This window comes from Cervus elaphus, chromosome 16 (assembly GCF_910594005.1).
Source record: "Cervus elaphus chromosome 16, mCerEla1.1, whole genome shotgun sequence".
Taxonomy (NCBI): domain Eukaryota; kingdom Metazoa; phylum Chordata; class Mammalia; order Artiodactyla; family Cervidae; genus Cervus; species Cervus elaphus.
The window spans coordinates 14,472,994-14,488,444 of NC_057830.1; the positions used below are offsets into that span (position 1 = coordinate 14,472,994).

At 44.3% G+C, this 15,451-nt stretch overlaps 1 long non-coding RNA gene and 1 other non-coding gene across 3 annotated transcripts; one reads left to right on the forward strand and one right to left on the reverse strand.

Moving 5' to 3' along the window:
- The first annotated feature begins 6,641 nt into the window (after positions 1 to 6,641).
- On the forward strand, positions 6,642 to 6,748 carry LOC122673095. The gene has a single exon (XR_006334586.1). It is a non-coding gene; the product is annotated as a U6 spliceosomal RNA (small nuclear RNA).
- A 3,574-nt stretch (positions 6,749 to 10,322) lies between these two features.
- On the reverse strand, positions 10,323 to 12,154 carry LOC122710184. 2 transcript variants are annotated; one of them, XR_006345843.1, is made up of 3 exons: positions 12,084 to 12,154; positions 11,079 to 11,259; positions 10,323 to 10,692 (listed from the first exon to the last, which is right to left on the reverse strand). It is a non-coding gene; the product is annotated as an uncharacterized LOC122710184 (long non-coding RNA). The 2 variants fall into 2 exon arrangements; XR_006345842.1 differs by lacking the exon at positions 12,084 to 12,154 and adding an exon at positions 11,432 to 11,580.
- Between the last annotated feature and the right edge of the window lie 3,297 nt (positions 12,155 to 15,451).

Here is a 15,451-nt window from a genome sequence, read left to right on the forward strand (position 1 = left end):
TCTCCTGTGTCTCCTGTATTGGCAGAGGGAATCCGTAACACTGAGCCACTGGGAGCCCCTCTGCTGATCGATGCGGTTCCCCAGAGAGGCAGGAACTTCTAGAGTAATGAGTGCTCTCACTAACTGCGAGAGCAAGGAGCTGTGCCCAAGAGATTAGGATGGTTTCAGAAAGCAAGGAGATCAGAGTACACACGGGATGCCTGGATGTTAGGGTAAGGGGTCTGGACTTTATCCTGAGGGTTATAGACATAGACTCAGAGAAATGAGAGAAGTTGTCTGAGCTGGAGGGAGTCACCGTTGCATTCCTGTCCTTTCATAAAGGGACAAAGTAATCCAGAAAATCCTCCAGAATGCACAGGCTGGAGGATCTATGGGAGCAACAGCATGGTTCGTCAGAAGAGTCAGATGAGAAGGAGAGGAAAACAACATTTAGGGAGGCTGCTCTGAGCTACTGTGCTTCATCTATGGACATGGTTTTAATTCCATGTTAGAAATAACGGGATTTACCTGGTGGGTCAGACGGTTAAGAGTCTGTCTGCATTGCAGGAGATCCTGATTCAATCCCTGGGTCAGGAAGATCCCCTGGAGAAGGGAATGGATGCCCACTCCAGTATTCTTGCCTAGAGAATCCCAAGGACAGAGAAGCCTGGTGGGCTACAGGCTGTGAGGTTGAAAAGAGTTGGACATAATTGAGCAACGAACACTTTCACTTTTTCACTAGAAATAAGGAGAGATCTAGGAAACCTGGTTTCAGGCCTGAGTCTCACCTCTGGCCATGAGACCTTAGGCAAATTGCTTTACTGCTCTCTGAACCAGTTTTATCCTCAGTGAAACAAGGAGAGAACTGGGGCTTAAGAAAGGTAATACCTGAAACAGGCATCAGGTATTCTAAAGACTGGACGCACACAAGGCTTTTTGTTTGCTTGCTTGTTTCCTTGCTTAGGGAATGCTGATCCCAAACCTCAGAGCACCCCATGGCCCATTCTAAGATAAGAAAGCTGACAGCGTACAGAAATAAGGCATAAAGGGGTAGGGAAGAGGAATAAGAAATGGGCCTGAATTACAGGTGAGATTCTGATCCCTACTCATGTTGGGAATAGGCTATATCTCAGAGATATATGGGCTTCCATACATGAGATATATGGGAGATATGAAATATATCTCATATCTTACACACACACACACACAGATATATGGGCTTCCCAGGTGGCGCTAGTGGTAAAGAACCTGCCTGCCAGTGCAGGGGACATAAGAGATGTGGGTTCGATCCCTGGGTTGGGAAGACCCCCCCGGAGAAGAGCATGACCCACTCCAGTGTTCTTGCCAAGAGAATCCCGTGGACAGAGGAGCCTGCTGGGCTATGGTCTGCTGCTGCTGCTCCTGCTGCTAAGTCACTTCAGTCGTGTCCAACTCTGTGCAACCCCATAGACGGCAGCCCACCAGGCTCCTCTGTCCCTGGGATTCTCTAGGCAAGAACACTGGAGTGGGTTTCCATTTCCTTCTCCAATGCAGGAAAGTGAAAAGTGAAAGTGAAGTTGCTCAGTCATGTCCAACTCCTAGCAACCCCATGGACTGCCGCCCACCACAGGCTTCTCCATCCATGGGATTCTCCAGGCAACAGTACTGGAGTGGGGTGCCATTGCCTTCTCCGGGCTATGGTCTATAGGGTCGCAGAGAGTCAGACACTACTGAAGCAACTTCATTCACACACGCACACAGAGGTATATGGGTATATCTCTTTATTGTGGTCAGATTCTCCAGCTATGAAAAGGGTCTGTCCAGAAGTGTCTATGAGTCCGTAAGACAGGGGAGAAGGTAGTAGTTCTGTAGAGGTAAGAGTAAGTGGAGGAGGAAGAAAAAAAGAAGTCTTGTGCATGCACATTCCCTGTCCCTGGCCCAGCCCCATTTGCATGATTTTGGAATTTCTTTCTGTTTCCTGAAGACAGGGAATTTCTTAGCAAAGCCTTCCAGGAAAGCTGAGGTCTCATTTTCTCTCCACTTGGGAAAGGGAAAACCCCTGTTCCATTTCAAATAAAATATGAAATTTTTATATGAAATTTTTTATATGAAATATGAAATCCCCTTCCACCTTTTCAATTCCCTCTTTGAATGAACAGCATCACCAGGTGGCCAGCCCCGCCCCCAGCTGGTGTCCTAGCAACCATTCCATTCCTCCCTCTCCCTGGTCTCCCGCATCCAGTCGCCAAGTCCTCTGGATTCCGCCTCCCTGACTGTTCTCCTAAACGGTACCTCCCCTCCTTCTCACCCCAAGTGATGTGGTTTCCTCCCTCTCTATTTTTACCTGGCTTGTCACAACAGCTGCCCAAGTGGACTCCCTCTCCCTTCTCACCTTTCTACACATTCATACCGTCACAGAAAGCTCACAATCACTCCGCGTGCCCCATCCCACACATGTGCAGCCCACTTTTCACTCCAGCCAGAGGGGTATGAGGCACAGTTCTCAGCATCACATGGGGGCCTTCTCACTCAGCCTGGGGTTTCTCTCATGTTATGATCCTTGGGTACCTGTTCAGCACCCATGCTTGGGTGCTGACCTTCACGTCTAGGACCTGCTTTGGGATCTGGCTTCTCCCAGGAGCCCAGGTTTATAAACAAAAAACAAACAAAGTAAATAAAAACATCATCTCACTGGTGGGAGGGGGAGGGGCAGAGGCAGCAGGAGCCCAGCCCAGCCTGAAGCAAGGGTGCGTGGGGTGAGGACTACTGCTTGGGTCAGGGATGCCTTCACTGGCATCCCCACCCCCACCATCTCCTACCAACTGACCATAATGAACATCTGCCACCTCCCAGGCATCTAGGTGGCACCTCTGAATCCCCACAGCAGGAGCAGGGCAGCTGCTCAGTTTGATAAACAGAGCTGTTAAATTAGCTACCATACATCCATCATCTCATTTAACCCCCATAAATTGCCTGCGAGATCAGGTTTACCAGCCCCACTTCACATGGGAAGGCTGAAGCCCAGAAAGTTAAGCAATACGCTGAGAATCAGGAGCAAAAAATATGGAAAGAATCTGGGTTGTCTCCAGGTTATTTGCCCCTCACTTCTGAGCTTTTCCCAGTCCACCCCATTGAGAAGGTGTGACAACCTCAGAGCTTATGGCAAACCGCTCAATCTCCCTTCTCTCTGCCAGGGACATTTGTAAGGCTGGAAGGAGAGGCCATTAAGAAAGAAAGTCAGTTTGCGTTTTCTTTTTTGAGTTATTTTTTTGGCTGTGTTGGGTCTTCCTTGCTGCACATGGGCTTTCTCTAGTTGTGACAACCGAGGGCTACTCTCTAGTTGTGATGAATAGGTTTCTCATTGCAGTGGCTCCTCTTGTTGCAGAGCCTCGGCTCTAGAGTGCGGGCTCAGGAGTTGTGGCTCATGGGCTTAGTTGCCCTACAGCATGTAGGATCTTCCTGGACCAAGGATTGAACCGGAGTCCTCTGCATTGGCAGGTGGATTCTCAACCACTGGACCCCCAGGGAAATCCCAGCTTGTGTTTTCTTGTGCATTCCCTCTGTTGTTTAGCTACAACAGGAAAAGCAGTTACCTGGGAGTCAAGGAACCCTGGGCTCCTATATGCAAGACAGCAAAAGAGACACAGATGTATAGTCTTTTGGACTCTGTGGGAGAAGGCGAGGGTGGGATGAGTTGAGAGAATAGCATTGAAACATGTATATTATCATATGTGAAACAGACCGCCAGTCCAGGTTTGATGCATGAGACAGGGTGCTCGGGGCTGGTGCACTGGGATGACCCAGAGGGATGGGATGGGGAGGGTGGTGGGAGGGGGGTTCAGGATGGGGAACACAAGTACACCCATGGTAGATTCATGTCAATGTATGGCAAAACCACTACAGTATTGTAAAGTAATTAGCTTCCAATTAAAATAAATAAATTAAAAAAAATAAAGTTCATCTATGTTATAGACCAAAAAAAAAAAAAAAAATGGAATCCCGGGTTCTAAGGCCCAGAATCCTTGGCCACTAACATGTTCCACATACTTGGCAAGGGGCGTCCCCACTCTGGGCTGCAGCTCCTCTGATTAGGAGTGTGTTTGAAGTGAGCCCTGACCCCAGGCAGCCCACGTGGCTGTAATGTCCTGTCCCACATTAGGTGTTCCACATTTTAGAGGAATCTTCATCACTTTTACCTCTCCTGAACCATCCACAAACATAAAACTTCCATCAAGAGCACGGGGTCCATCAACCCACAGAGCAAAACCCAGAACAAAGGGAGGTTTTAGCTAAGCAGTGTCCTGGCCCTGCCCATCCGCATGAATTTTTCTCGCCTCCCCGTGACATAGCAAAGATGAGGAGGCTCCAAGGAGAACTGCGCTCCGTTCTCCTATTCTCCTCACGTGTCTCAGGATCTGGCTCTCTCTAACATTTCATTCTCCAGACGAGATTCAGAGCAGAAGTTCCATTACATCCTGACATTTTCCACCGGGTCCGAAAGTCCTGCATGTGGGCCTTCCCTGAGGCTCTCTTGCTGTTTGTTTAGTAACTAATTAGCGCTGGTAGAGGAGCAAGTGTAGCCTCAAGGTTGCTGCCAAGACCAACAGAATCTAATTCTACAGGAGGTAAGCGGAGGTGGGACAGAGTCCAAAGTCTGGCTGAGGCCAACAGAACAGGGCCACGTTACGACAGAGAGGGAAGAGAAGGGGGCATGGAGGGGTCGGGGGCTGGGGGGATGGGGTACCTGCACAAGAGAAGTATAGCTGGACCTAGAAGAGAGTTATGACTTAAAGTCATAAGAATATCTTCTCTTCCCTTCCCTTCTGCCTGCTGACATCACATGTCCTGTCTTAACCCCAAGTTATAACACGTCTAAAATTGAGGGGGAAGGGCTGTCACTGTGTATTAGGTCTGGAAGGGTCTCATTGTCAGTCTAAAGATGTGGGATGTTAGATGTGCACCGTCTAACATGGTAATTACTAGCCACATGAGGCTATTCAAGTTAATTCAAATAAAATAAAAAATTCAGTGGTAAAAGCAATAATTCAAGTGTTCAATAGCCAGATATGTCTAGTGGCGACTGTATTGGGCACTGCAGACACAGACCATTTCCACTGTCAGAGTGCTGTTCTAGACAATGAGAAGCATTGAAGGTTTCTAACCTGAGAAGGGACTTCCCAGACGACTCCGTGGTAACGGATCCAGCTGCCAATGCAGGAGACACGGGTTTGATGCCTGTGTCGGGAAGGTGCCCTGGAGGTGGAAATGACAACACATCTCATATTCTTGCTTAGAAAATTCCATGGACAGAGGAGCCTGGCCGGCTACAGTCCATGAAGTCGCAAAGAGTCAGACATGACTGAGCGACTAAAAACAACAAGGTAGAAACATTTCATGCCATGCCCAATGCACAGTAGGGTGGCTTTTCTTGCCAGTATTATTTCCTCTTCCCCCCAGCAATGTTCTCTGAGAAACCTCAGTCCTGCCCCTCCTCCCTGCACCCTCCACCCATTTCTCATCCCTGACTCTTGATCCTGGAGAGAGAATGGAAACGGGGAAGGTGAGCTGAGCCTGTGGTCATGTCTTTTACCAGAAACCATATATTAGGAGAGCTCATTTAGTTTGTTTTTAAGCAAAACGTGTCTTGAAAACGGGAGTATGAGTGGCCTTCCTTGACTGGCTGATGGAACTTGCTTGTCATCTGGAAACACCCTAATTTGTCTCACATTCAGAATCTGCCCTTTAGTGAGCAGGGGGCACTTTCCAGGTTTAGCCCTCCCTGGAGAGGAAGCAAAATGCATCTTCCACTGACCCCCTTGTTTAATCCTCCCTGTCCTTTGGTTTCTTACTTTGAAGTTGATTATTGCTCAGAATTTAGGCTTTTAAAATATCATTTGCATTTTTTGTATTTTCTCCATCTGTTGCTATAATCTCATGATATTTTGCTTCAATACACAACTCTTTCAATCATTGTCCCTCAAAAATTGATTGTCATGGTGGTGTTGTCTTCCCACTGTATCCATTTGATCCATTATCAAAAAGAGTTCTCTACCCACTCAACCCTGAATATTTTTTTTTCAACACTGAATATTTAAAAGAAGGACTGATGCTGAAGCTCCAGTACCTTGGCCACCTGATGCAAAGAGCTGACTCATTGGAAAAGATGTTGATGCTGGGAAAGATTGAGGGCAGGAGGAGAAGGTGGCAGCAGAGGATGGGATGGTTGGATGGCATCACTGACTCAATGGACTTGAGTTTGAGCAAACTTTGGGAGATGGTGAAAGATAGGGTAGCCTGGTGTGCTGCAGTCCATGGGGTCTCAAGGAGTCAGACATGACTTAGCGGTTGAACATCAACCTTCTCAGACCCACTGAGCAAGTGATCCGTTGTGTTCCTACATCGTTGTTATTTCTGGAGATTCTTTCTGCATAGTATTTATATTTATACTTGAAAAGAACTTTGAGGTTTACCCCATAAAGAAAAGTCCCAAGAAGATAGAATTCAATCCATCTCATCAATTGTCATCCATTCATTATTCATTTGTTCATCTAACCAGCACTAGTCAGATATCTCCATTGTGCCATGCAAGGCAGTGCTAGGTTGGTGGAAATGGATCAGACCAACTCCTGCCCTCGGGAAGCTCATAGATTGAGAGAGAAAACTCCCGTGAAAGCAGTTACGGTGTGCTCGCTTTGGCAGCACTTAAACTAAAATTACAATGATGCAAAGAAGATTAACATGGCCCCTGCACTAGGACAACATGTAAATTCATGAAATCTTGAATCCAGCTTCAACTTCATGGCTTTGGGCAAGAGATTTAACTTTTCTAAGCTTTAATTTATTCCTCTGTAAAATAGGGACAGTCATGTCAAGTTCAGTGGAAGATACCCATGAGATGATATAGAAGAGAAATTTCTCCACAAATGCTTGTCACTATGGAGTTTGTTATTATACAAATACTTTAGCTTCTTTTTTTTTTTCATTTATTTTTATTAGTTGGAGGCTAATTACTTCACAACATTGCAGTGGGTTTTGTGGATGAAACTGGAGCCCATTACACAAATACTTTAAAAAGAATCTACTATCTTCTCTGAACAGTTTTTGATATCTTTAATTTATCATGGTAGTCCTTGATATTGTAATCTCACAGAACCCTGTAAAAGGAAAGATGTCCAATGCATGTTACCTGATTTCTGTTTGTGGTCATATGGACCACTGGGCTGTTTGTGTCTCACTGGTCCTCATCCAAGCTCTAGAAATAGCCTCAGTGAGAAACAGGATGTTTTCCTGTTAAAAGGGCAGATAGCAAATTTTGGATCATTGAATCTCCTCCTTTTTATTTGGTGCTTTCCAAACTTTTTATATACCCTGTTGTGTGGTTCCTTCCCCTGTTGGTCCTGGCTAACCTAGAAGGCTAAGGGTTTTTCTCATGGATAACAGATGAGGCTCATAGGAGATTAGTTATATATCCCAACACTGCCCCCCAAATGGCACCAGATTGTTGTGAAGACAATGGCGCACCAGTGATGGGAAGTTCATTTCTCAGGCCCTGCTCTTAACAATGAAGTCTGCTAAGTGCATACAATGATCAGCCATGACTTCACATCTTCTTAGAAGATGTGTGCCAAACAGACCTGTGCCAAACTGAAGACATTATTTCTAATTCCAGCTCTGTCAGTATCTCCCTGTGGCCTTTGGTGAGTCACTTTCTGTCTCTGGGCCTTCAAGTCACTTGAGGTTTGGGATGTTATACTGGATTCCTTCCCTATACCCTTAAAAATAATCCTAAAGCACTTTCTGCCCTTCCAATCCTCTCAGCTTGGAATGTGTTATGTAGCTGAGCTAGCTTGCCGAAGCTGCAGTCTGATTTCCCAAGCAGAGCTGATGTGAGTTTGGGACTCTTGCTCATGGTGTTGGGGCTGGGGGACATAAAGAGGTTTATGTTGGTGTGTCGACTAGATCTGCATGTTAATCTGCTTTCAAGGACAGTGTAGATGGTAAATTATCGCTCTGCCAGTCTTGATTTCCATTTCACTCTCACTGGAGCAAGACCCAGGACACTTAGAAGACCATGGTAAAAATGTAGCGGATTAGTACTGAAGGATAACAGTATAAAAAGGGCATGGAGGTCAGACTGTGGAATCAGATAAAACTGAATTTATCTCCATTCTTATTAACTATATGACCTTGGGAATATAGTTTAAACTCCCTGACTCTCAGTTTCCCATTTAGAGTGTCATGACGATTAATTAGTGGTAGATATGACTTAGGGTACTACTTATTAAAGCATAATTATAGCTTAAAAATGAAATATAGTTTCTGATAGCAATTTCCTTTAAGGCTACAGTATAGAAAGAGGGGAAAAGAATACAATGGAGAAACCTGATGTATACTACCTCAGTAAAGGCGATCAAGGTAAACATCAACAATGATAAATCATGTTGGTAGTACAAATGCTTGGTATGATGTAATGATATGATGTAGCACTTTATATCTGTGAGATCATCCTCTTACAAACTCATAAGCCCAGTCTAATCATGAGAAAAATATTAAAGTCCAATATGGAGGCATGCTGCAAAATACCTGACCAGTACTCCTCAAAACATCAAGGTCATCAAAAACATAGAAAGCCTGGAACTGTCACAGTCAAAATGAACCTAAAGAGGGGATGAGTGAAAGGAGGGGGCAGATTAAGAGGTGAAACCTTCCAGTTACAAAATAAATGAGTCACAGGGACAAAATGTACAGAGTGGAGATTATAGACAATCATATTATAATAACTTTGGGCAGTGACATACTTAATAGTAACTAGACTTACTGTGGTGAGCATTTTGCAGTGTACTGAAGAATAGAATCACTATGTTGTACACCAGGAACTAACAGTCTTGCAAGTCAATTATACTTCAGTTAAAAAATAGGAACACGCAATCACAGTATTCTAATGGGTTCTACAGTGAATAATATTTACAGTCTTATAATGATGCAAACACTAGTTGTTGATATAATTTGAAGTATGGCAAAGTTTTGGGGAGAGGATGAAAAGGAGGAGTGGAGGTGTTAAACCTTTGTCTCTTGTAACATTTATACATTTTTAAGTTGCTTTTTTCTCTTTAGCATATCTATATGAGATGAGAGATGTTATCTAAACCCGTTGTGATAATCATTTCACAATATATGTAAATCAGAACTTAATTCTGTACACTTTAAATTTATACAGTGATATATGTATATTATATACATATATATCAATTACTCCTCAGTAAAACTGAAAAAAAGTTTTTTTTTTCAATGTCAAGTTGAGACTAAATGATTTGAAAGAAAAAAAGAGGAGCCCAAGGAGAAATGATGACTAAATATAATGTGGTGTCCTAGATAGGATCTTGGAATAACAACAACAGAAAAAAATTAAGCATAAAACAAGGAAATCTGAACTCTGATTACTCGTAATAGATCAGTATTGGTTCATTAATTATAGCAAAAGTGTCATACTAACATAAGACGCTAATAAAAGGGAAAACTGGGTGCAGGGTATATGGAAACTCTGTACTGTCTTCTTAATTTGTCTGTAAATCTGAAAAATAAAATATATTTTAAAAAATATATTTAAAAAAAAATTTTAAACATAACAGCCCCTTTCTGTGAACTCATTGAGTTAACACACTTGTATGAAGTGTATGTTCTACGCTAAGCCTTGTGCTGGGTGCTGGATTACAGGGTGAACAAGGCATGGTCCTGGCCTCCCAAAGAGCATGGAGCCTGTGGGAAGTCAGCCAAGAAATCAGGCCTCCCAATCTCTCTTTTACACTGGAAGGCTCTGTACTTCACCTTGGAGAACTAGCTGGAATACAGCAGGTAAAGAAGGACCGGGCAGCCTTCTGGGCTGGGGGAGCTGTCTGTGTGAAAGAGCTGAGAAGTGGGAGGGCAGTGAGGAGTGTGTTGGAGTGAAGTGAAGGCAGAGATATGAAGCTAGAAAACTCAGACCTTATTTATTTCTTAAGTATTTTTGAGCACTTACTCTGTACCTGGACTTTCCAGGTGGCTCCGTGGTAAAGAATCCATCTGCCAGTGCAGGACACCCAGGTTCAATCCCTGGGTTGGGAGGATCCCCAGGAGAAGGGCAGGGCAACCCACTCCACTGTTCTTGCCTGGAGACTCTTGTGGACAGAGGAGCCTGGTGGGCTACAGCCCATGGGGTTGCAAAGAGTCAGACACGACTCAGTGATTAAATAACAAACTCTGTACCTAGGAATGTGTTGGGAGCTGCCTGAGTGTGAGAAGGATGACATGGGCTTGGTCTCTGCCCTAAAGAAGTGGGAATAAGGACAGTGCACAAGTCATTCCAGATGATGGTTTATTTGGAAATTGATCATTGACATGAGAGGATCAAAAGGGAATGACTAGTGAGTCCTTGTGTATGTGGAGGGTGGGGGTGCTGCTTAAATTAGATCCCAGGGCTGCTATAACAAATCACCACACGGTTGGTGGCTACTAAACAAGAGAAATTTATTTCTCACAGTTATAGAGACCAGACGCCTGAAATCCAGGGGTCAGCAGGCCTGCGCTCCCTCTGAAGTTTCCAGGGGAGGAGCCTCCTTCCTTGCCTTGTCCTGCTTCTGGTGGCTGTCAGCCTTGCCTGGCTTGGCTTCTCACTGCAGTTTCTACCTCCATCTGCACATCACCTTCGTACCTTCTTCCTGTGTGTCTCTGTGTTTTCTCCTCTTCTTATAAGACCACCTGTCATTAGATTTAACATTCACCCTAAATCTAGGATTATCTCCTTTCAGGATGAACTTAATTATACCTGCAAAGACCTGTTTTCCAAGGTCACCTTCAGAGTTTCCGGTTGGGAAACATATTAGGACATAATGTTGGGACATAAACATATCTTGTTTGGGGGCAGGGGGCTGCACTCACTATCTGACCCATTTCAGTGGCCAAGGAAGGATTTTCTGAGATGGGGACATTCTTGTGGAAAGTCTGGTTTGCAAAGAATAGGGAAGAGTGTTCTAGGTAATAAGAATGCCACACCCAGAAACCTTGAAGCAGGAAAGAGCTGTGTACATCTGAGAAGCTAAAAGGACTGGAAAACTGTAGGAAAGGGAGAGAGGAGCCAAGAATACCTTGTACGGCCTGGTAGGTGGGTCCATCCTGAGTCACAGATGGTCAGGCTGGAAGTCACTTGGGCCAGCATCCAATCTCATTCTCAGCCCTGAGGTCTCCTTTCAGCTATCTCCTTCCCTGGAAGGCTTACCCTCAGTGCATGACAACAGCTCCTGGGCCCTGATCCGGTGACATTCTGCCCTGCAGGAAGAAGCCCTTTGTCTGCATCTATTTCAATGTCATCCAGCCAGAGTGGCGGCAGCTTTATAGTACCCCGTGAGCCTGGGTCTCAGTGCCAGCTTCCAGTTTTGCTGCAACAAGCCCCATCAGGCTCCACTGTGAGCTGCTAGCTGCTTCTCTGAATAAGCCCTACCTGGTTTTGTTTCAAGTCACTCAGGCAACTGTTCTGTTGGGGCCTGAGCTCTGGCCTGTGATCTTGGAGCTGAGGTTAAATCTCTTTTCAGACTCTTACTGGCCACAGCTTCAGGCAAGCCAGTTAGCCACTGGACGCTCAGTTTCCTCATTTGTAAAATGAAAACGAAAAGCGCAATATCACAACAATATGGTGAGGCTCAAATAAAATGGTGTGTTCGAGATGTTTTGTGAATTCCAGTGTTCTACATGATGAAGGAGGTGTTAGTATCAAAGCCCTGGAGTCGCTCATCTTCTTCCGGGAGGAAGGGAAAGCTCAGGACCCCGCTCATCACATCATACATCTCTCTACTTTGCACTGACAGACGCATGTCACTGTGCATCCCTCCCTGTGGGGTTAACGTGCCTCATCTCCCATCAAGATTTCATCCTGCAGCAAGCTCCCCAAATGGAAAGAAACAAAACTCAAGTTCATGTCCCTATAAAAAACAGCCTGCCTTTGAAACTTGACCCTGTTGAAAACCTACTGAACTGAACACAGAGGAGGAGAAGGGGATTTAAAAAAAGAAAAAAAAAAAAAAAACATGAGGTAATTAATCAGCATTTTGTCCAACCCAATTTGGTTTCAAAGACATTCATCAAGACCAACATACCTGTCCAGGCCAATCCTGGGAGCCCTGTGAGTGGCCACGTGGACTTGACCTCCTGGTTGTCTGCAGTCCCGCTCATTTACAAAATGGTTTCAAAGAAGGTAACAGTTTGTGGTAATGGGAAACATATGGGCTGGTGGCTGCTGTCAGTAAAAATAGCCGGCATGGCCCATGTGGCCAGACGCAACGTCAAACTGAGTGCAGAAGACAAAAGCTGTGTGAAGAAAGGAAAAAAAAAAGTTGTTTCAGAAGACTAGACACGGGAGCCTGCCTGGTGGGGGAGGAGGGACCGGGACATGAAGGCAAAGGACTCCTCAAAAGCAGAGACGTTTGCATGAAACGTCAGCCCTCGCTGGCCCGGTTGTCCACACTCTCGTGCCCCAGTTGAGAGGGGGCAGAGAAGGTTCTTTCTGGGCACAGAGCCAAGGCTCAGCACGCAGGACAAATTTCTGTAGGATTTGCACTGAGGTATGTATGCATCCTCTTAACCAACCATCCCGACAGAGGATGAAGCCTGAAGGACAAGGAGGCCAGGCCAGCAACTGAAAGAAAAAAATTGAAGCTGAAACTTTAGGATCTTTTTCACATGTATCCTGCTTCATAGTGTAATAGAAAGAATATGGATTTGAAAATTGTGAGCCTGATTTCTTCTGACCATAAACACACCCACTGTATAAACATAAACAAATTAGTTCATCTCTCCGAGCTTCCGTTTATTAGTGTGTAACGTGGAGATAATGTAACCAATGACTGTTTCCAAGACTATATGTGCTGATTCTCCTTATTTTTTAGTAGCTTGCCCTATTCATGCATTCATTCAACAAATATTTATGAAGTACCTGCTATGGGGCCAGACATGGTTACAGAGGAATAAATCAGTAAACAAAACAATAAAAAAAAAAACCACACCTACTGTCACGGAATTTACATTCTAGTTGTAAGTAAAGCATAGAGTGTTGGGAGGTAGAACATGCCATGGATACAAGCAACTAGGGAAAGGTGTTGAGGGAGCAGGGATTGAGATGCAATTTTAAGTGGGATGGTCAAGGAAGGCCTTGCTGGGAAGGTGACATATGGACAAAAATCGAAGAAGGTGAGAGAGTGAGACATAGACCTATCGGGGAGGCTAATACTGAAAGTGGAAGAAGCCCCTGGAGTGGAAGTCTGGGGTGCTCCAGAGACTAGCGGAGCTGGAGTGAAGGGAACCAGGAAGGTATGGGGGTGGCCAGGCTGCCAGGGCGGGTGATGCTTAAGAAGGAACTTGGCTTGACTCTGTTGAAGTGGAATGTCTTGGAAAGGTTTTCAAAAGAGAAGTGACAGGATTAGATTTGTCTTTTAATTTTTTTAAACAGGATGACCCTGGCTGCCTGAGCAGGTGCTGAAGCAGAGAGACTAGTCAGGAGGCTGCTGCAGGAATTCAGATGAGAGACAAAGATTTCTTTGATTGAGATGATGACATTGGAGGTGATGAGGAGTGGCGAGTTCCTCCCAAATTTGCTGCTGGTTTGAATGTGGGTTTGAGAGAGAGCAGTCAAGAAAGGCTCCAAGAAAGGATACATGTGTATGTATGGCTGAGCATCTGTTCTGTTCATCTCAAGCTATCACAATATTGTTAAATGGCTATACTTCAACACACAATAAAAAGTTTAAAAAACAAACAAACAAATAATGCTACTAAAAGCAGCTGAAAGAAGCTGCTGTTAGCAGAGAGGGAGATGACCATAGGTGAAGCAGGCTAGGGAGGATAGACTGGGTGTTCAGTGCTGCACATGTTAATTTTGAGATGCTTATTGGACATTCAAGTTGAAATAGAGCATCCCGGCAGATGAGAGTCATAAACGCATAGATGATACTAAAGACGATCAAACACTAGATTATTAGGGTAGTGAATGAAGACAGAGATGAAAAGGTAGTGATAAGCATTGGGCATCAAGGATTTACAGAGATTAAGTAGTTTTCTACACAACATCATCTTCCAAGTGCATGAGCTACAACAAGGGCAAACATACTGTGTATGTATGTGGACATGAAACCTTCTATGATAGATGGTGCTATTACTATTTTGTATGTAAGAAAAGTAAGAACCCAGAGAAGTAAAGTGATGTGCTCAATGTCAAACAGCTAATGAAAAACAGAACAGGAATTCAAACTCAGGTGTCCTGACCCCAGTTCTAATGCTCTTTCCATTCCAACCGTTGGCCTAGTGCTGGGCTTGCTTCTAAGGTAGACATGCATCTTCCATCCTCAATATATTCTTCATGCTTCTCCAAGTTTTCAATCAAAAACAGGTCATTCTAACAGCTAAGTACTCTTGTTTTCCAAGCAGGAGGTCTTGCCAGCCTTAGAAAATAAGAAAATTATGAGAAACTGTTTTTGGCAAAGCCTGGGAAAAAAATAAAAGGAACAAGAGGAAGAGAGAACATGACAAAAAATCTTGCCTTCTATTTTCCCCATAGGTGCTCATTGTCTCCTGGACTCTAAATCATCTTCTCTATCTGTGGAGGACATAGATATAAGGCAGATACAATCTCCCCTGCCTTCTAAATCAGGCATGAGGGAGGGATAGAAAAATAAATTGTTGTATGTGGGGTCACCCAGCAATTCGTGAATGTGACTTGGAAGAGGTCCTAGTTATTTGGCACCACTCCATTCCCCTGAAGTCTAACACTAGTTTATACCATGCATGCAGAAACTGGTGAAAATAAAATAATCTCTAGTAACTTGTGAAGCACTTTTTCTTAATTTGGAGGATAATTTCTTTACAATGTTGTGTTGGTTTCTGCCATACAAAAACGTGAATCAACCATAAGTATACATATTTCCCCTCCCTCTTGAAACTCCCTCCCACTGCCCACCACATCCTACCCATCTAGGTTGGCACAGAGCACTAGGTTGAGCTCCCTGCATCACACAGCAACTTCCCACTAGCTATCTATTTGGTAATGTATGTGTTTCGATGCTACTCTCTCAATTCATCCTACCCTCTCCTTCCCCAGCAGTGTCCACCAGTCTGTTCTCTACGTCTGTTTCTCTATTCCTGCCCTGCAAATAGTTTCATCAGTACAACTTTTCTAGATTCCATATATATGCATTAATATATGATATTTTTTCCCTTTCTGACTAGCTTCACTCTCTGTAACAGGCTCTAGGTTCATCCACCTCACTAGAACTGACTCAAATTCATTTCTTTGTATGGCTAAGTAATATTCCATTTATGTACCACAACTTCTTTATCCATTCATCTGTTGATGGATATCTAGGTTGCTTGTGAAGCACTTTTTTTTTTTTTTTTTTTTGTCAAGCACTTTTTAATCCACTGTTGATGCCACTGTTTGAGGCAGTTACTATGCATGTTGACATCTATTTTAACG